Consider the following 21,997-nt stretch of genomic DNA (forward strand, 5'->3'; position numbering starts at 1 on the left):
GGAGAACTGTTTCATTTTCTCTCTTTTAATCTATGGCCAAGAAGAGGAAATGCAAGCAAAAAGACAATATGTAGGTACTAAAAATTCTGACTTACCCCATAGCAAATTCTCTGTAAAGCTTTCTAGTCCTTTACTAATTCATGTATCAAGAATAAATTACTCCAAATTGATACTTTCATTTAAAAAAAAACTATTTAAATTTAGAGGCTGAGGAGAATGGATAAAAAATTGTGGTATGTTTATATAATGGAATACTATTCAACAATTTTAAAAAGAATGAACTACCTGTGTACTGACACACACAAAAACATGGACAGACCTCAAAACTATTATGATAAATTAAAGAAAGCAGCACTGCCCCCATATATGATTAGCTCAAGAACAAGAAAAAACTAACTATATCAAGTGAAATCAGTGGTCACCTAGGGTTTTGGGGGAGGGTGCATATTGATTGGGAAGAAAAATAAAGGTGTGATGGAAATATTCTTATTTGTGGTAGTGATTTCATGGGTATAGAATACAACTGTCAAGATTCATTCACTGAAGATTTAAGATCTATACATTCTATTATGTTAACTCCAAAAAAAAAAAAAAAAAAAAGCCCGAGCTTCAAGCAGCAGGGACAAACTATCCATTGGGCTAAAGTGGTAGGTTAAAAAGCCAAGGATAGCCTATAATCTCAGCATCTCAGGAGAATGAAGCAGGAGGATCCCAAGTTCAAAGCCAGCCTGAGCAACTTAGTAATAAGGCCCTGAAGCAACTTAGTGAGACCATGTCTCAAAATAAAAAATAAAAAGGGCTGGGAATGAGGCTCAGTGGTAAAGCGCCCCTGAGTTCAATTCCTGGTACCAAAAAAGAAAACGAAAATTTTTTAAAAAGGCAGGTATGCTGGGGCATACCTGTAATCCCAGCTACTGGTATGGCTGAGGGAGGAGGATCACAAGTTTGAGGTCAACCTGGGAAACACAGTGGAACTCTGTCTCAAAAAAAAAAAAAAATCATGAAAACAAAATTCTGGGGTTGAACATACAGGTCAGGGTAGAATACTTGCCTAGCAAGGGCAAGGTTCTGGGTCTGATCTCCAGGACCAACACCAACTCTACCACCACTACCACCATCAACAACAAAAAGGGCGGGGGCATTTTGTAAACAACCAAACCAAAATATTTAGGTGTTCATGAATCAGAAGACTTTTCTAATGTTTTCTTATCAAGTTAGGAAAAAAGGAAAAGGTGCTAATATTTGCTGAGCAAGAATATGTAAACTTCAAAGATCCAAGATGGTGGACTAGAGGGAGCCTGCACTCCTTGTCGCTCCCTAACTTGGGATTCAAGCAGAAGAAATACTATTTCTATGTGAGGCAGTCATCACTGCCCACCAATCCACTGCTGTTTATCCCATTCGTCTGCCGCAATCACCTGCCATCTGCCAGGATATCGCCTGGTTTTTCAGTGTGGATGGCTCACTGACCACTGCCTATTATCCGCCATTTGCCCCTTTGCCTGCCTCTTGCCTGCCCATTGCCTGTCTTTCACCTATCCATAACCCACCATCAGACATCCACCTCCTGATCATTCACCATTAGTCTGCAGTGGATCATGTGCTACCCATTGTTGCCTGGACGTCCACTGTCACAGTATCCACAGGTTTGGTTACACGGGGCTGCTGCCATCTTGGGACAATAGGCAGGGTCTGCAGGTTTGCTGCCGTGGCCACTACCATCTCCCGCCTGGCCACCTTGGTCTGGGGACTCAGGCCAGGGCCTGGAAATATATTGGGGTACAAGCAGGTTTCGTTGCACCTGAGGTCTTTCTACTTGGTGTGGTAGTGGCTGCCATCTGGCTGCCACTTTACAGCGTCGCTCCTTTGTTTGAATGGATCCCTGGTGATCTCTCTGAAAGCTGAAAGGGCATTGAGATCTTGGGACTGCAGGAAGACAGGGCCTAGGGAGGCTGAAGCCCAGGTACATCAGATCACAGCTGGTTTGTGAGGGCCAGTATGGGTCTGGTAAGCCTGTGGAAAGTCAGAGACTAGGGGGAGTTCCCTGGGGGAAGCAGAGGTTGAAGAAACTGGAGAAAACTGGTCTCTCCAGCTCAATGAGTCCTAAGGTATGCAGGGACAAAAGGGGGTCAGCTATAATGGATGGGAAGACTGCAGAGGGTGTGAGGGCATCTTGCTATTGGCTTACCTACCCAACTGGTCCAGAACCCACTGGATTGGAGCTAACATCAAACTTCAGACAACCCCATCTATCGGCAGAGAAGGGAAGCTGAGAAAATTTCTGAAGAACAACAGAAGAAATCATTCAATTTTCCATTGAGACTTTCCTCCTTTACTTTTTCATTTTTCACCCTCTCTCTCACACCTCTACCATTTTTGAATCCAAATTTTTTCATGCATCAATTTATTGAGAAATGGGATGTCTGAATAGTATATGAGTTTGTTACATACTCTTATGTTTTTACTTTTTTTAGAAAACTACATTTTTTTTCTCTCACCTACCTGTCTCCCTGAATTCTCTTCCTCACTTCTCTCATACTAACAGTCAACCTCTATTAATTCCTCCCTCACTCTTACTATAAATTTTTACTCCTATCTTCTCTCCCTCTCCCTCATAAATATCACATCTTATACTAATTCTGTTTCCTCATTGTCTATCATTTGAAACGGTAAACCTTTTAGTAAACTTACTGTTTATACTGTAGACAATAATTGAACACTTCATGTCTGTCTACTATGACAGAAATGACTTAGTAAGCATGTAAATGCCTTACTAAGAGTCATTTGGTTTAAGGTGGTATATCGTTTGCATTAGGTGCTGTTAATATTGGTCTCTCCCTTAAAGGTAAGGTACTGGAAGCCTTCAGGCACACTATGAGACTACAGGGTAGAATCTGTACTGTCTCACCTCCACACTGCTAGATGAGAAGACACAAACAATGTGAAAAACCAAGGAAAAAAAATGCCTCAAACAAACCAAGATGTTCTAACAATTGAATCCATAGACAATATAGAAGAAATGTCAGGGAAGGAGTTTAGAAAATGCATAGTTAGATTGATCTTCGAAATAAAGGATGATATTGGAGAGAATATACAGGAAGTGAAAGATCACTTCAATAAAGAGGCAGAGATTATAAAAAGGAATCAAGCAGAAATCCTTAAAATGAAGGAAATAATAAAACAAATTAAAAATTCAATGGAAAGTATCACCAACAGACTAGACCACTTGGAAGACAGAACCTCAGACAATGAAGACAAAATATTTAATCTTGAAAATAAAGTTGCCCAAACAGAGAAGATGGTAAGAAATCATGAACAGAATCTCCAAGAACTATGGGACATCATGAAAAGATCAAATTTAAGATATCAGAATAGATGAAGGTGTGGAGATACAAACCAAAGGAATGCAATCTTTTCAATGACATATCAGAAAACTTCCCAAACCTAAAGAATGAAATGGAAAATCAACTATAAGAGGCTAACAGGATCCCAAATGTACAAAATTACAGCAGACCCACACCAAGGCACATTATAAAGAGAATGACAGAATTTTAAAGGCTGTGACAGGAAAAAAAAATCAAATTACATATGGGGGGAAAACAATTCGGATGTCACCTGATTTCTCAACCCAGACCCTCAACGCCAGGAGGTTCTGGAATAACATATATCAAGTTCTGAAAGAAAATGGATGCCCATCAAGAATTTTATATCCAACAAAATTAAGTTTCAGGTTTGAAGATGAAACAAAAACCTTACATAATAAACAAAGTTAAAAGAATTCACAACTAGAAGGCCTGCACCATAGAACATTCTCAGCAAAATATTCCATGAGGAAACAAAAAAAAAAAAAAAAAAAAAAAATTGAAAACCACCAAAGGGAGGAACTATACTAAAAGAAAGGTCAATCAAAGGAGAAACAAAGTCAAGTTAAAAACCAAAACAAAAAACCCAAATGACCAGGAATATAAATCATATCTCCATAATAACCCTGAATTTAATGGCCTGAACTCATCAATCAAAAGATACAGACTGACAGATTGGATTAAAAAAGAAAAAAGAAAAAGACCCAACAAAATGTGGTCTTCAAGAGACACCTCCTAGGAAAAGATATCCACAGACTGAAGGTAAAAGATTGGGAAAAAACATATCACTCACATGTACTGTGTAAAAAAGCAGGGGTTTCCATCCTCATATCAGACAAAGTGGACTTCAAACCAAAGTTAGTCAGAAGGGATAAAGAAGGACATTTCATAATGCTTAATGGAATCATACCTCAACAAGACATAACAATCATAAATATAAATGCCCCACATGGAGCATCTATGTACATCAAATCAACCCTTCTCAATTTCAAGAATCGAAGAGACCACAACACAATAATACTGGGTGACTAGATCCAAGATGGCGGACTAGAGGGAGGTTGCGTTCCTTGTCACTCTGTAACTCCGGTTTCAAGCAGAGGATATCTGTATCTTGGTGAGGCAGTTTTTGCTGCTTATCGATCCCCTGCTGTTTACCCCATTTGTCTGCTGTGACTCCTGCAGTCTGCCAGCATATCAACGCCTTTTTTGAGTGCAAATTGCTCACTGTCAGGCACCTATCATCCGCCATTTGCCTGCCTCTCGCCTGTCCATCGCCTGCCTTACACCTATCCATCTCCTAACACATAAATTTCACCTCCCGATCATCCGACAACAGTCAGCAAACTGATCGCCGACCGCCAGTGGATTGCCAGTTGCCTGCTGTTGCCTGGAAGTTCACTGTTACAGTACCTGCAGGTTTGATTACACGTGGCTGCGGCCATTTTGAGACAACAGCCAGGCCCCAAAGGACCCCTGGCCAGACTGACTGAGCCCCAGCTTCAGGATCCCTCAACCCGACCGATCACTCCCCACCTCTGGGGCCCTCACATTGACTGACTGCTCCCTACCGCCAGGACCCCCAGACCAACTGACTGTGCCCTATCACCGGGACCCCAGACCGACTCATTGCACCCGGCCTCTGGGTTCCCACAACCGCAGCAAACACACCCCACCTCCAGGACCCCTGCCTGACCAACCTCACCCCGCCTCCAGGACCTCCAGCTGACCACGTCCACATCCTGAGCTGTAGCTCCTCATTTCCCAACACATTTGGAAGCCAGAGTGGCCATCTTGGATAATCCTGGAAGCCGTAGCTCCTATCTTTAGGTGGGGCAAATCCCATCCTGAGACACCTGCTGGAGACTTGAAGCTCACTGTAAGGTACCTCTCATGCATCAGGCTACTGAAAACTGGGAGGTTTCATTACTATATGACTGTTATACTATAGATTTTCTTTTTTCTCCTTATTGAAAAAGTTTAAGTTTTTATTTCTTTACTTTTCTTGCTCTCTTTTCCTTTTGTTTACCTGTTCCCTCAGAGTCTCTTTCTCCCTTTTTCGCATGCTAACATCCGATTTCTTTTGATTACACTCTCACCCTTTCTATTATCTAGAACTTCTGTATATTCTTTTCTTATCCCATTAACAGCTACATTCTACAACCCTCGGCATCCTCCTTGTCCTCCATTAGAAACTGCAGACCTTATTGCAAATCTGTTTGTTTTACTGAAAATAATATTTGAACTCATTCTGTTTATTTTGACAATACTGTTAATGTCCTCATAGGGGCTATTTGGTCTAGGATTGCATAGTGTCTGAATTGGGCACTGATAATATTGATCTCTCCTTAAAGAAAAGGTTTTGGAAACCTATAGGGCCACTATAAGCCTATAGGGGGAAATCTGCAATACCCCAGATCTGCACTGCTAGAGAGGAAGATACATGAACAACATGAAAAAACAAGGGAAGAAAATGATCCAAACAAATCTAGATTCTGTATTAATAGAATCCAATGACAGTATGGTAGAAGAAATGTCAGAAAAGGACTTCAGATTATACATGATTAAGATGACTCATGAAGCAAAGGATGAGATAAGAGAGCAAATGCAGGCAACGAATGATAATACCAATAAGCTGAAAGAGCAACTGCAAGAAGCAAAAGATCATTTCAACAAAGAGATAGAGATTCTCAAACAGAAATCCCTGAAATGAAGGAAACAATAAACTAAATAAAAAACTCAATGGAAAGCATCACCAAAAGACTAGACCACTTGGAAGACAGAACCTCAGACAATGAAGACATAATATTTAATCTTGAAAATAAAGTTGCCCAAATGGAGAAGATGGTAAGAAATCATGAACAGGATCTCCAAGAACTATGGGACATCATGAAAAGACCAAATTTAAGAATTATTGGGATTGAGGAAGGCACACAGATACAAACCAAAGGAATGAACAACCTAGTCAATGAAATAATATCAGAAAATTTCCCAAACCTGAAGAATGAAATGGAAAATCAAATCAAGAGGCTTACAGAACACCAAATGCACAGAATCACAACAGATCCACACCAAGGCACATTATAATGAAAATGCCTAACATTCAAAATAAAGATAGGATTTTGAAGGCCACGAGAGAAAAGCATCAGATTACATATAGGGGGAGACCAATACGGATCTCAACCCAGTAGACTTCTCAACCCAGACTCTAAAAGCTAGAAGGGCCTGGAACAACATATTTCAATCTCTGAAAGAACATGGTTGCCAACCAAGAATCGTATACCCAGCAAAAATAACCTGCAGATTTGAAGATGAAATAAAATCCTTCCATGATAAACAAAAGTTAAAACAATTTACAAATAGAAAGTCTGTGCTATAGAATGTTCTCAACAAAATATTCCATGAGGAGGAAATGAAAAGCAACAATGGAGGTCAGCAAAGGGAGGAACTACCTTAGAGAAAAATCACTCAAAGGAGAAACCAAGCCAAATTAAAAACCAAAAATAAGCCCAAATGACTGGGAATACAAATCATATCTCAATAATAACCCTGAATGTTAATGGCCTAAACTCATCGATCAAAAGACATAGACTGGAAGAATGGATTAAAAAGAAAGACCCAACAACATGCTGCCTGCAAGAGACTCATCTCATGGAAAAACATATCCACAGACTAAAGGTGAAAGGATGGGAAAAAAACTACCATGCACATGGACTCAGTAAAAAAGTGGGCATTTCCATCCTTAAATCAGATAAAGTGGACTTCAAGCCAAAGTTAGTCAGAAGGGATAAAGAAGGACATTTCATACTGCTTAAGGGAACCATACATCAGGAAGACATAATGATGGTAAATATTTGTGTTCCAAACAATGGTGCACCCCTGTACATCAAACAAATCCTTCTCAATTTCAGGAATCAAATAGACCACAACACAATAATTCTGGGTGACTTTAATGCACTGCTGTCACCACTAGATAGATCTTCCAAACAAAAATCAACCAAAGAAACCATAGAACTCAATAACACAATCAATAACCTAGACTTAATAGACATATATAGAATATTCCATCCATCAACGAGCAGATTCACTTTCTTCTCAGCAGCACATGGAACCTTCTCAAAAAATAGACCATATGTTATGCCACAAAGCAGCCCTTAGGAAATGCAAAAAAATAGAGATACTGCCTTGTGTTCTATCAGATCATAATGGACTGAGAATAGAAATCAATGACAAAATAAAAAACAGAAATTACTCCAATACCTGGAGACTAAATAATATGCTATTGAATGAAACATGGATAACAGAAAACATCAGGGAGGAGATAAAAACATTCTTAGAGGTCAATGAGAACAATGATACAACATATCAAAATCTCTGGGACACTATGAAAGTGGTACTAAGAGGAAAATTCATTGCATGGAGCGCATTCCAGAAAAGAATGAAAAGTCAACAACTAAATGACCTAACATTACAGCTCAAAGTCCTAGAAAAAGAAGAACAGAATAACAGCAAAAGTAGTAGAAGACAGGAAATAATTAAAATCAGAGCTGAAATCAATGAAATTGAAACAAAAGAAACAATTCAAAAAAGTGACAAAACAAAAGGTTGGTTCTTTGAAGAAGTAAACAAAATAGACAAACCCTTAGCCACAATAACAAAGAGAAGGAGAAAGAAAACTCAAATTACTAAAATTCGTGATGAAAAAGGAAATATCACACCACCACTGAGATACAGAACAAAATGAGAAGCTACCTCGAAAATCTGAATTCCAACAAAATAGAAACTACCAAAGACTTCGACAAATTTCTAGAGACATATGCTCCTCCCAAATTGAACCAGGAGGACATACGCAATTTAAACAGATCAATATCAAGCAATGAAATAGAAGAAGCCATTAAAAATCTACCATCCAAGAAAAGACCAGGACCAGATGGATTCTCAGTCGAGTTCCACAAGAACTTCAAAGAAGAACTCATTCCAATACTTCTCAAAGTATTCCAGGAAATGAAAAGGAGGGTACCCTACCAAACTCATTCTATGAAGCTAATATCACCCTCATACCCAAACCAGGAAAAGACACATCAAGGAAAGAAAATTTTAGACCAATATCCTTGATGAATATAGATGCAAAGATCCTTAACAAAATATTGGCAAACCGTACCCAAAAACATTTTAAGAAAATCGTGCACCACGATCAAGTGGGGTTCATCCCTGCAATGCAAGAATGGTTTAACATTCGTAAATCAATAAACGTAATCCATCATGTCAATAGACTGAAGGATAAGAATCATATAGTTATTTCAATTGATGCAGAAAAAGCGTTCGAAAAAATACAACATCGCTTTATGCTCAAAACACTAGAAAAAATAGGGATAGTAGGAACATACCTGAACATTGTAAAGGCTATTTATGCTAAGCCCATGGCCAACATAATTCTTAATGGAGAAAAACTGAAACCATTCCCTTTAAAAATGGGATCAAGATAGGGATGCCCTCTTTCACACTGCTATTCAACACTGTCCTCGAAACTCTAGCCAGAGCAATTAGACAGACTAAAGAAATTAAAGGGATACGAATAGGAAAAGAGAAACTCAAACTATCACTATTTGCTGATGACATGATTCTATATTTAGAGGATCCAAAAAACTCCTCCAGAAAACTTCTAGACCTCATCAATGAATTCAGCAAAATAGCAGTCTATAAAATCAACATGCATAAATCTAAAGCATTTTTATACACAAGCAATGAAACATGTGAAAGGGAAATGAGGAAAACAACTCCATTTGCAATAGCCTCAAAAAAAATAAAATAAAATAAAATACTTGGGAATCAATCTAACCAAAGAGGTAAAAGATCTCTACAATGAAAACTACAAAACATTGAAGAAAGAAATTGAGGAAGACCTTAGAAGATGGAAAGATCTCCCATGTACTTTTGGATAGGCAGAATTAATATTGTCAAAATGGCCATACTACCGAAAGTGCTACACAGATTCAATGCAATGCCAATTAAAATCTCAATGATGTACCTTACAGAAATAGAGCAAGCAATCATGAAATTCATCTGGAAGAATAAGAAACCCAGAATAGCTAAAGCAATCCTTAGCAGGAAGAATGAAACAGGGGTATCGCAATACCAGAACTTCAACTATACTACAAAGCAACAGTAACAAAACGGCATGGTATTGACACCAAAATAGACAGGTAGATAAAAGGTACAGAATAGAGGACATGGACACAAACCCATATAAATACAATTTTCTTGTAACAGACAAAGGTGCCAAAAATGTGCAATGGAGAAAAGACAGCCTCTTCAACAAATGGTGCTGGGAAAACTGGAAATCCATATGCAACAGAATGAAACTAAACCCCTATCTCTCACCCTGCACAAAAATCAACTCAAAATGGATCAAGGACCTTGGAATCAGACCAGAGACCCTGCATCTTATAGAAGAAAAAGTAGATCCAAATCTTCAACTTTTTGGCTTAGGATCAGATTTCCTTAACAGAACTCCCATAGCACAAGAAATAAAAGCAAGAATCAATAACTGAGATAGATTCAAACTAAATAGCTTTCTCTCAGCAAAGGAAACTATCAGCAATGTGAAGAGAGAGCCTACAGAGTGGGAGAAAATCTTTGCCACTCATACTTCAGATAGAGCACTAATTTCCAGAATATGTGAAGAGCTCAAAAAACTCTACACGAAGAATACATATAACCCAATCAACAAAAGGGCTAAGGATATGAACAGACACGTCACAGAAGAAGATCTACAAGCAATCAACAAACATATGAAAAAATGTTCACCATCTTCAGTAATAAGAGAAATGCAATTCAAAACTACACTAAGATTCCATCTTACCCCAATTAGAATGGTGATTATCAAGAATACAAGCAACAATAGGTGTGGCGAGGATGTGGGGAAAAAGGTACACTCATACATTGCTGGTGGGGCTGCAAATTAGTGCAGCCACTCTGGAAAGCAGTGTAGAGATTCCTTAGAAAACTTGGAATGGAACCACCATTTGACCCAGCTATCCCACTCCTTGGCCTATACCCAAAGGACTTAAAATCAGCATACTACAGAGATACAGCCACATCAATGTTCATAGCTGCTCAATTCACAATAGCCAGATTGTGGAACCAACCTAGATGCTCCTCACTTGATGAATGGATAAAGAAACTGTGGTACATATATATATATATATATATATATATATATATATATATATATGTACAATGGAATATTACTCAGTTATAAATAATAATAAAATTATGGCATTTGCAGGCAAGTGGATGAAATTGGAGAATATCATGCTAAGTGAGATAAGCCAATCTCAAAAAACCAAAGGAGGAATGATCTCACTAATAAGCAGATGATGACACATAATGGGGGGTGGGAGGGGTGCAAGAATGGAGGAAGGAGGAACTGTATAGAGGGAAAAGAGGGGTGGGAGGGGTGGGGAGAAAGGAAAAAATAACAGAATGAATCAAACATCATTACCCTATATAAATGTATGATTACACAAATGGTATGCTGTTATTCCATGTACAAACAGAAACAACATGTATCCCATTTGTTTACAATAAAAATAAATTAAAATAAAAAAAAATACTGGGTGTCTTTAACACACCTCCCCCACCACTGGGTAATTCTTCCAAACAAAAAGTAAACAAGGAAACTATAGAATTAAATAATACAATCAATGATTTAGACTTAATGAACATATATAGAGTATTTCGTCCATCACGGAGTCAATACACTTTCTTCTCAGCAGCCCATGGATCCTTCTCTAAAATAGACCATATGTTCTGCCATAGGGCAAATCAGCAAATACAAAAAAACAGAAATACTACCTTGCATTCTATCAGATCATCATGGAATGAAACTGGAAATCAACAATAAAATAAAAAATAGAAGCTACTTCAACACCTGGAAACTAAATAGTATGCTATTGAATGATGAATGGATAAAAGAAGAAATCAAGGAGGAAATAAAAAATACTTAGCGGTAAATGAGAATATCGATACAATAAATCAAAATCTCTGTTATGCTATTAAGGCAGTACTAAGAGGAAAGTTCATTGCATTGGGCTCATACATTAAAAGAATAAAAAGTGAACAAATAAATGACCTAACATACATCTCAAAGTCCTGGAAAAAGAAGAACAAATCAACAATAAAAACAGTAGAAGACAGGAAATAATTAAAATCAGAGCTAAGTCAATGAAATTGGAACAAAAGAAACAATTAAAAAAAATTGACAAAACAAAAAGTTGATTCTTTGAAAAAATAAATAAAATTGATAAACCCTTAGCCACACTAACAAAGAGAACTCAAATTACTAAACTTTGTGATAAAAAAGGAAATATCACAATGGATACTACTGAAATATGGAAGATAATTAGACACTATTTTGAAAATTTATACTCAAATAAAATAGAAATTTGTTGAAGACATCAACAAATTTCGGGAGACTAATGTCTACCCAAACTCATGCAGGAGAACATACACAATTTAAGTAGATCAACTTCGAGCAATGAAATAGAAGACCCCATCAAAAACCTACCAACCAAGAAAAGCCCAGAACCAGATGGATTATCAGCCAAGTTCTATAAGACCTTCAAAGAAGAATTAACACCAGTATTCCTCAAATTATTTTATGAAATAGAGAAGGAAGGAACTCTTCCAAACTCATTCTATGAGGTTGGAATCACCATATATCAAACCCAGACAAAGACACAACAAGGAAAGAAAACTTCAAACCAATATCCCTCATGAACATAGATGCAAAAATTCTCAATAAAATTCTGGCAAATCACATACAAAAACATATTAAAAAGATAGTACACCACAATCAAGTAGGGTTCATCCCTGGAATGCAAGGTTGGTTCAACATATGGAAATCAATGAAAGTAAGACATCACATCAAGAGACTTAAAGACAAGAATCATATGATTATCTCAATAGACACAGAAAGCATTTGACAAAATGTAGCACCTCTTCATGTTCAAAACACTAGAAAAACTAGGGACAGTAGGAACATACCTCAACATTGTAAAAGCTATCTATGTTAAAGCCCATGGCCAACATCATTCTAAATGGAGAAAAACTGAAAGCATTCCCTCTTAAGAACTGGAACAAGACAGGCATGCTCTCTTTCACCAATTCTATTCAACATCATCCTTGAAACTCTAGCCAGAGCAATCAGACAGACAAAAGAAATTAAAGGGATATGCATAGGAAAAGAAGAACTCAAACTATCACTATTTGTTGATGACGTGATTCTATATTTAGAATATCCAAAAAAAAATCCACCAGAAAACTTATAGAATTCATAAATGAATTCAGCAAAGTAGGATATAAAATCAATACCCACAAATCAAATGCATTTCTATACATAAACAACAAATCCACTGTAAGGGAATTAGGTTATTCGCAATAGCCTAAAAAAAAAAAAAAAAACTTAGGAATCAATCTAACAAAAGAGGTGAAAGACCTCTACAATGAAAACTACAGAACACTAAAGAAAGAAACTGAAGAAGACCTTATTGAAGATAAATTGAAGATGGAAAGATCTCTCATGCTCTTCAATAGGCAGAATTAATATTATAAAAATGGCCATACTATCAAAAGTGTTATACAGATTCAATGCAATTCCTATTAAAATCCCAGTGACATTCTTCATAGAAACAGAAAAAGCAATCATGAACTTCATTTGGAAAAATAAGAGACCCAGAATAGCCAAGGCAATCCGTAGTAAGAAGAGTGAAGCAGGAGGCATCACATCACCAGACCGTAAACTATACTACAGAGCAACAGTAACAAAAATGGCATGATATTGGCACCAAAACAGACATGTAGACCAATGGTACAGAATAGAAGACACAGAAACAAATCCACGTAAATATGGTTATCTCATACTAGACAAAGTCACCAAAAATATACATCGGAGAAAAGACAGCTATTCAACAAATGGTGCTGGGAAAACTAGAAATCCATATGTAACAAAATAAAATTAAACCTCTATCTCTCACCTTGCACAAAAATCAACTCATAGTGGACCAAAGGGCCAGGCACTTGAACAGACTCTGCACCTAACAGAAGAAAAAGTAGGTCCAAATCTTCATCATTTCAGCTTAGGCCTTGACTTCCTAACAAGACTCCTAAAGTGCAAGAAGTAAAAATTAAGAATCAATAAATAGAATGGATTCAAACTAAAAAGCTTCTTCTCAGCAAAGCAAACAATCAATAATGTGAAGAGAGAGCCTACAGAATAGGAGAAAATCTTTACCATACACACCTCAGAGAAAGCACTAATCTCCATGATATATAAAGAACTCAAAAAACTTAATACCAATAAAACAAATAACCCAATTAATAAATGGGCTAAACAGACACTTCACAGAAGAAGAAATACAACGGATCAACAAACAGATGAAAAAATGCTCATTATCTCTTGCAATTAGAGAAATACAAATCAAATCTACTCTAAGATTTCATCTCCCTCCAGTAAGATGTATTATATTATCAGTAATACAAGCAGTAATAAGTGTTGGCGAGGATGTAGGGGAAAAGATACATTCATATATTGTTGGTGGAATTGTTGATCGGTGCAACCACTTTGGAAAGCAGTATGGACATTCCTAAGAAAACGTGGAATGGAACCACCATTTGACCCAGATATCCCACTTCTCGGTTTATACCCAAAGGACTTAAAATCAGCATACTATAGTGACACAGCCACATCAATGCCTTTAGCAGCTCAATTCACAACAGCTAAACTATGGAACCAACCTAGGTGCTCTTCAACAGATAAAACGTGGTACATATACACAATGGACTATCACTCAGTCTTAAAGGTAAATGTAGGTAAATGGATAGAACTGGAGAATATATTGTGTACTGAAATAATCTAGTCCCCAAAAAACAAAGGCCGAATGTTTTTTCTGATAAGTGGATGCTGATCCATGCTGGGGACTGGGTAGGGAAAAACGAAGGAACTTTGAAGTTAAAAAAATAAAGAAACTAAGGCCAAACCATGTTTTGTAGGCAGCCTCTGCAAATGGATCTTCAGGGAAGCCTGAAAAGAAGGATGGAAATGTTCCCCTCCATTGCATATAAATATGTGTAGTATAAGAAAAAGGCCCAAAAGAAGCCTCTGGGTGCAAATGACAGTGGGAAGCTCACTTAAGTTGGCTGTATTGTGATAATAATAAGTGTAGGCTCAAAAATATCTTATGGTGCAACCCCTTGAATGCCACCAGGTAGAGAAAAGATTTAGACACAGTTGTTGCATATTCTAGATTGTCTGATCCCATTTCTGGGATGAAATTTGTTGTGTAAATTACATGCACAGATAACATTCATAAGAACTGTTCAAAATATGAATTTAATAAAATATTTTAAACTAAAAAAGACAAAAAAGTTACAGGTATAGAAATACTTTAGTATGGAAAATTGGAAGGTAAAAAATTTTTCTGGATGAGAAACTAAAGTAATGTTCTTGTGCTAACCCAAGATGAAAGAGGACAAAATTAAGCAGGTAAAGAAGTTGTGAATATTTAAGTGAGTCACAGAATGTTTGTGGAAGGTAAACCTCAAAAAGTCTGTGTTTGTGATTAAATTAGGTATAATTAGTGCAAGCCCTGGGTTTGATTCCCAGCATCGCAAAAAAAAAAAAAAAAAAAAAAAAAAAAAATCTTGTATTTGTTACGTTTTATTACTTGGGGAAACAGTCTTAAAGGAATTAGGACTTGTATTAAAGTCTTAAATGTTTACTTTGTAACTGATTAAGCAAGCAACTCTTATTTAGTTTATAACACTGTAGCTGATACCCTAAATATATGTGACTAGGTATATGTATGCATCTGAGAACTATATCTGTCTAGGCTCTGAGTGTTATGTAAAAGTTTATAAATTAAATTTTATGTAAGTTTACTGGCAAGATAACCAACAAATGCTCTCCTTTATTTAAAAAAAAAAAAAAAAAAAGAATATGTACACTTTAAGTCGGGCACTGTGGCACATGCCTGTAATCCCAGTGACTTGTGAGGCTGAGGCAGGAAGATTGCGAGTTCAAAGCCAGGATCAGCAAAAGCAAGGTGCTAAGCAACTCAGTGAGTCCCTGTCTCAAAATACAAAACAGGGCTGGGGATGTGGTTCGGTGGTCAAGTGCCCCTGAGAGTTCAATCCCTGGCACCAAAAAAACAAAAACAAAAACAAAAAAAGAATATGTCACTTCAAATCACACCCACCAAATGTAGTTGAGCCATTCAGATCAAGGTCATACCACTCTTATGTGGCCAAACCAGACCCCTGGTGCTGATTCCATACAGTCTTTCCATCGCTTTGTTTTTTTTTTTTTTGTTTTTGTTTTTATTATTTCGATACATTATTTTACCCTAACATAAATCTTCTTTTTAGAAGTGGGGTGGTACTAGGGATTTAACTCAGGAGCAATTTACCAAGGAACTACATCCCCAGCCCTTTTTATTTTTTTTATTTTGACAGGGTCTTGCTAAGTTGCTTAGGGCCTGTCTAGGTTGCTAAGGCTGGTCTCAAACTTGCAATCCTTCTGTCTCAGTCTTCTAAGTTACTGGGATTACAGGGTTGTGCCATTATGTCCAGTTTATCCTAAAATAATTCTTTATTAGGGTATTTTTCAGATGAAAAAACCAAAGCTCAGAGGAAGTAAATAAATTTCTTAAGTAAATAGATGAGGGGCAAAGGCAAGATTTCAATTTGCTACTCTGATCCCAAAGCCAAGTTGTAGGTATCCCAAAGCCAAGTTGTAGGTGTCCCAAAATGGATGACCCCTCAGGAGAGTTCTAGGGTATGGAGTATGGGATAGGAAGAGTACCCAGATCTAAGCTCTAAGGTCTTTTTTAAGACAATATCAATGAAGACCATATTTGGGGATTCAAAGATTAGGTTTATAAATTCTCCCATCTTTCCTTTCAACCTGGTTCCACACCTTATAACTTTGAATTTTTTAGTTCATAGAGAGGGAATTACTCGATCTACTCAAGGTATAAACTTTTATGTCCATTTTATTAAAAAAATTCTAGAGGCTGGGGAGATAGCTCAGTCGGTAGAGTGCTTGCCTTGCAAGCACAAGGCCCTGGGTTCAATCCCCAGCACCCCCAAAAAAAAAAAAAAAAATTTTAATAAGCCAGGCGCATGGTGCACGCCTATAATCCCAGAGGCTCAGGAGGCTGAGGTAGGAGGATTGTGAGTTCAAAGCTAGCCTTACCAGCTTAGAGAGGCTCTAAGTAACTTAGCAAGACCCTGTCTATAAGTAAAATATTTAAAAAAAAAAAAAAAAAAAAAACGGGCTAGGGATATGGTTCAGTAATTAAATGACCATGAGTTCTAACAGAAATAAATAATAAGTAAACATATAACTATTTGTAAGAAGCCAGGATTCAAACCCAGGCCTACATGATTCCAAAACTCCAGGTTCTTTCCACTACAGTGCCAAAATAAAGGACAAAAACAAAAGCAGCATAATAACTGCAAGCCTGAACAGATAAATGTCTAATAGCCCTTGGGAGGACAGGAAAGAAGGGCCTAGTGAGATATAAATGAGATATAAGTCTGTCCCTTTTCTTTTTTTTTGATACCAGAGATTGAACCCAGGGGCATTTAACCACTGAGCCACATCCCCATCCCCTTTATATATTTTATTTTGAGACAGGGTCTCTCTAATTTGCTTAGGGCCTTGCAAAATTGCTCAGGCTGGTTTTGAACTTGGGATATTCCTGCCTCAGCCTTCTAAGCCACTGGGAGTACAGGCATGTGCCACTGTACCCAGATGCTCCCTTCTCTTCTAAGAAAGAAAACAAATATATGGGAAGAATGTAAACAGCTTACGAAACATAAGTTATAGCTATCTCGACAACCATCAAGGTTTTTAAGGACTGCAGAAATCAACTGTCAACAGCCTTCACTACTACTACGCCTATAACAATAGTAATTGTGCCAATTTTTCCAATCAGAGAAGGATGAAACCACTCTGTTTTATAATCACAAAAAGATTCACTGGTGGTCAAGGAAACTCAAAGGAGTTATCTGGTGTACAGAGCAATTCATTAGGCAAAGTAGAAAAAAACAAGATTAAAACATTCTGGACATGTACCCGCCTCTCTTTGCTGAGTATGTATTATGGTGATACTTACCCTAAAATGAGAACTGCGGGTGCTTTGATAGATGCACTAAAGTGTTAGCAGGTCCTCGTTATAGATTCTGTCAGCTTTTCTATATTCTTGGCCAAAAATGTCCATTTTATGTTCCCCAACAAAATATTATTCCTCTTTCAAACAAAAAAAAAGAGTAGTGGGGGGACTTTGTCCTCTACTGCCTCCATTTTCTTTAGCTTTATCAAAGCAATACCATTGTGTAGATAATATCACAGAATCATAGGACTGGAAAAGACCTTGAAAGTTCACACTGTCTTCTCCCATCCCCTTGTAAACTGCTCCCAACTCAACCAGAGGAGATATCTAAGAAGAAAAAAAAACAAAAAATCACAATTTATCTTCTGTTCAGGGTATTTTCAGGATGCCTTCTTCTATTGCTATCTTAAATGCCATGCAGCTAAGTCTATCCTGCTCTGCCCATGATGACTTCAGAGGTCAATGCTACTAGCACTACCTAGTAGGTGGAAAGTACACCTCAGGCAAAAATTTAGTATTAAAACAATCTTTCAAAGTCATCTATCAAATTTGAGTTTGGCCAGAGAAATTAGATATCAATTCAATTTTATAAGAAAGAATCAGAAATATTTTAAAATTATTAGCCATTAGGGCTGGAAATATAGTTCAGTTGGTAGAGTACTTATGCCTTATAAGCACAAAGCCCTGTTAAAGGTAGGGCAGAGTGGGCCCTAATCAAATCTGAATGGTGTCCTTTTGTTTGTTTGGTTTTGGTACCAGGGATTCAATTCAGGGACCCTCTACCACTGAGCTATACTCCCAGTCCTTTTTTATTTTATATATATATAAAAAATTATATATATATATATATATATATATATATATCCCAACCACTATCGAAGCTAAATGTACTAAGTTCTAGTCCATGAGATGCAAGCAGATGTAGTGTTATAGAGGCAATTAAGTTAAAGGTAGCTGGCAGGGTGGGCCCTAATCAAAACTGAATGGTGTCCTGGACCCTCTACCACTGAGCTACACTTCCAGTCCTTTTTATTCTTTAGAGACAGGGTCTCACTAAATTGCCAGGGCTGGCCTCAAACTTGTGATCCTCTTACCTCAGCCTCCTGAGTAGCTGGGATTACAGGTATAAGTAAATCATTGTGCAAGGCAACCTGGCAGCCTTTTGAGAGGAAATCTGGATACATAGAGGGACAGCAGAGACAAGATGGAGAAAAGACCAAGTGAGGACACAGAGAGAAGGTAGCCATCTGGAAGTCACAGACAAAAGGCTTGGGAGAAACCAAACCTGCCAATACTAAGGTATCTTGGATTTCTAGCCTCTGGAACTATGAGATAATACATTTCTGTTGTTTAAATAAATCAGCCTCTGTTCTTTTGTTATGGCATATCTAGTAAACACAAATAATAAAGCAAGACAGCCCACTAATTCCTGTTAACTTGTTAAAATAAAGGCTGGCACTCTGCAGCCATACAGGATTATGAGATGATACCAGGATGTAAAACCATAGACAGATACCTTGGTCCCTGAGTAGACTAGCTGTGGTCTAATTACCCCCAAATTTCTTGACTATAAGAGAGAAATTATGTCTTATTTATGACATTATTTGTATTGTGTTGTTAATTATAGCAGTATCTTCCTACTTGGTATTCCATGTAAATAAAATATATATACACACTAGGTAAGAACAATGATGAAAATAATAATAAACATTTTCAATAGGCAAGAAATCCTATAGAAATACCCTGAAGCTGAAATGTACTGGGGAGAAAAGAGATAATATAAGGAGAACTGCTGTTTTTAAGGAGAATGTAAGAGTACCACCTTTGTACTTAATAATAACTCTTTACTGTAAGGAAAAAGATGAGCACTCTTGTAGGGTAAGTTAGGGGCAGCAGTCATCAAAATAAAGAACATCCCATCTCCACAGTGTAGGAGGCAGCTAACATGTTATAGTGAATAAGATTATGAACTTTATAGTTTGACAAGAAATGTGACTACTTTTCCGAAACTTATTAATCATGTAATTGAGCCTTAGTTCCTTATCTGTAAGATAGGTGTGATACATCTATCTCATAGAGGCACTGGAAAATGACATTAGACAAGAGTTATGTGCCTAAGACACAGTAGATAGACCAGTAAATATGAGTTTCTCCTAATTATATTTTACAGTGAAAAGGCAGAGAAAGAGAATTGAGATATGTTTTCCCCTGTTTTCACTGGTACTGTTTTTCTATTATGAGTTAACATATTTCTATTCAGAATTAGCATCATATATATAGCATTCTCCTAGTCAATACTGAATCCATAGTACCCTGCATAGGTAAGACCTTTGCCTATTTTAATGGGAATTAGACTATGAAAGACTGCAAGAAAGAAAAAAAAAAAGATTGGCATCTATCAAACATACCCCTTCCTACACCTGACTTCCTACTTTTCTTAGTATGTTAGTACTTTAAGAAACATTTTGCCTGGTGTGGTGATGCCTATAATTTCAGTAACTCAGGAGCTGAGGCAGGAGGATTACAAATTTTAAGCCAGCCTCAGAAACTGATATAGCAAAGACCCTCAGCAACTTAGTGAGACCCTATCTCAAAATAAAAAAGACCTGGGATGTAGCTCAGTGGAAAAGCATCCTGGGTTCAATCCCTGGGCCCTAATCAAATCTGACTGGTGTCCTTTTGTTTGGTTTTGGTTCCAGGGATTCAACCCAAGGACACTTTACCATTGAGTTACATTCCCAGTCCTATTTTATTTTTTAGAGATAGGGTCTCACTAGTTACCCTGGCTGGCCTCAAACTGGTGAGGCCCTCAAAAAAGTAATTGTTTTTAAAGAGCTGGGTGATGCAGTTCTGTGATAGAACACTTGACTGGCATGCACAAGGCCCTAGTTTCCATCCCCAGTACCAAAAAAAAAAAAAAAAAAAAGAAAGAAAGAAAAAAGAAAATTTTATTTTTAATTTTTCAAGGTACTAGGGATTCAACCCAGGGGTACTTTAATGCTGAGCTACACCCCCAGCATCCCCCACCTTTTTTATTTTGAGACAGGGTCTCACTAAATTGCTTTGGGCTTTGCAATTAGCTGAGGCTGGCCTTGAACTTGCAATTCTTCTGCCTCAGTCTCCCAAACTGCTCGGATTACAGGCATGCGCCACCACACCCTGCTTTCAATTTTTTTTTATTACAGTAAAAAACAAATAAAAGTTGCCATCTTAATCATTTTTAAGTGTATAATTCATAATGTACAATCATCTTTTCATCTTGTAACACTAAAACTCTACTTATTAAACAAAACTTCTCATTTTCCTATTCCCCAGCCCCTGGCAACCACCATCTACATTTATGATTTTGACTACTTTGCCTCATATAAAAGAATTATACAGTATTTGTCTTTTTGTGACCAGCTTGTTTCACTTAAAATAACATCCTCAAAGCTCATTTATGTTGTAGCATGTCAGAACTCCTTCCTTTTAAAGCCAGTGGTATTCCGCTGTATATACATATACATACCACATTTTGCTATCCATTCATCTGCTGATGGATACCTGGTTGCTTCAACATTTTAGCTATTGTGAATAATGTTGCCATGAACATGCATTTACAAATATCTCATCAATACCCTATTCTCAGTTCTTTTGGATAAATATCCAGAAATGAGATTTCTAGATCATATTGTAACTCTATTTTTAATTTTTTGAGGAACTTCATCCTCATAGACTATAGCATTTCACATTCCACCAACAGTGTGCAAAGATTCCAGCTTTTCCACACCCTCACCAACTTTTTTTTTTTAATAGTAGCCATCCTAATGGGTATGAAATGATATCTCATTATAGTTTTGATCTGTGTTTCCCTAATGATTGGGTTATATGAGCATCTTTTCATGTGCTTATCAGTCACTTATATATTTTCTTTGGATAACTGTCTATTTAAATCTTTTGCCCATTTTTCTTCTTCTTTTTTTTTTTTTTTGATGGTGTTGAGGTTGAAATCAGGACCTTGTGCATGCTAGGTGTGCTAATCAGCTTTTCATTGCTATGACCAAAATACCTTACAAGAACTACTTAGAGGGGACTGAGTAGTAGAGTGGTAAGAGTGCTTGCCTCGCATGTGTGAGGCACTGGGTTCAATTCTCAGCACCACAAATAAATAAATGAACAAAATAAAGGTCCGTTAACAATTGGAAAAAAAAAAAAAAGAACTACTTAGAGGAAGAAAAGTTTATTTTGGGTTCTCAGTTTTGGTTCATGATTGGCTGATTCCTTTGCTCTGGGCCCACATGAGGCAGAACACCATGGTGGAAGGGTCTTATAGAGGAAAGGCTGTTTACATCATGATGGCTAGGAAGCAAATAGCTGATCTCCCTGCTTCCACCTTCACTTCCTTGTAGTTTTTTCCTAAACAGCACCCAGAGTGACTGTTTAAAAACAGTGTGTGGGCTGGGGTTGTGGCTCAGTGGTAGA

General features: G+C 37.3%; 1 protein-coding gene across 19 annotated transcripts in view; it reads right to left on the minus strand.

Moving 5' to 3' along the window:
- R3hdm2 (R3H domain containing 2) overlaps positions 1–21,997 on the minus strand; it is a 171,538-nt gene that overhangs the window by 49,413 nt on the left and 100,128 nt on the right. For 11 of the 19 annotated variants that reach the window (XM_047551812.1, XM_047551815.1, XM_047551810.1 and 8 more), the window contains exon 1: positions 2,193–2,210. The exons of 4 other annotated variants lie outside the window; for them this stretch is intronic. The gene's annotated coding sequence lies outside the window, so the exon portion shown is untranslated. Of the gene's footprint in view, positions 1–2,188; positions 2,256–17,539; positions 17,864–21,997 lie in introns of those variants that run through there. 4 more of the 19 variants (XM_047551805.1, XM_047551795.1, XM_047551798.1 and 1 more) reach the window with 3 other exon arrangements.

The sequence above is a fragment of the Sciurus carolinensis genome, chromosome 4, assembly GCF_902686445.1.
Source record: "Sciurus carolinensis chromosome 4, mSciCar1.2, whole genome shotgun sequence".
NCBI classification, from domain to species: domain Eukaryota; kingdom Metazoa; phylum Chordata; class Mammalia; order Rodentia; family Sciuridae; genus Sciurus; species Sciurus carolinensis.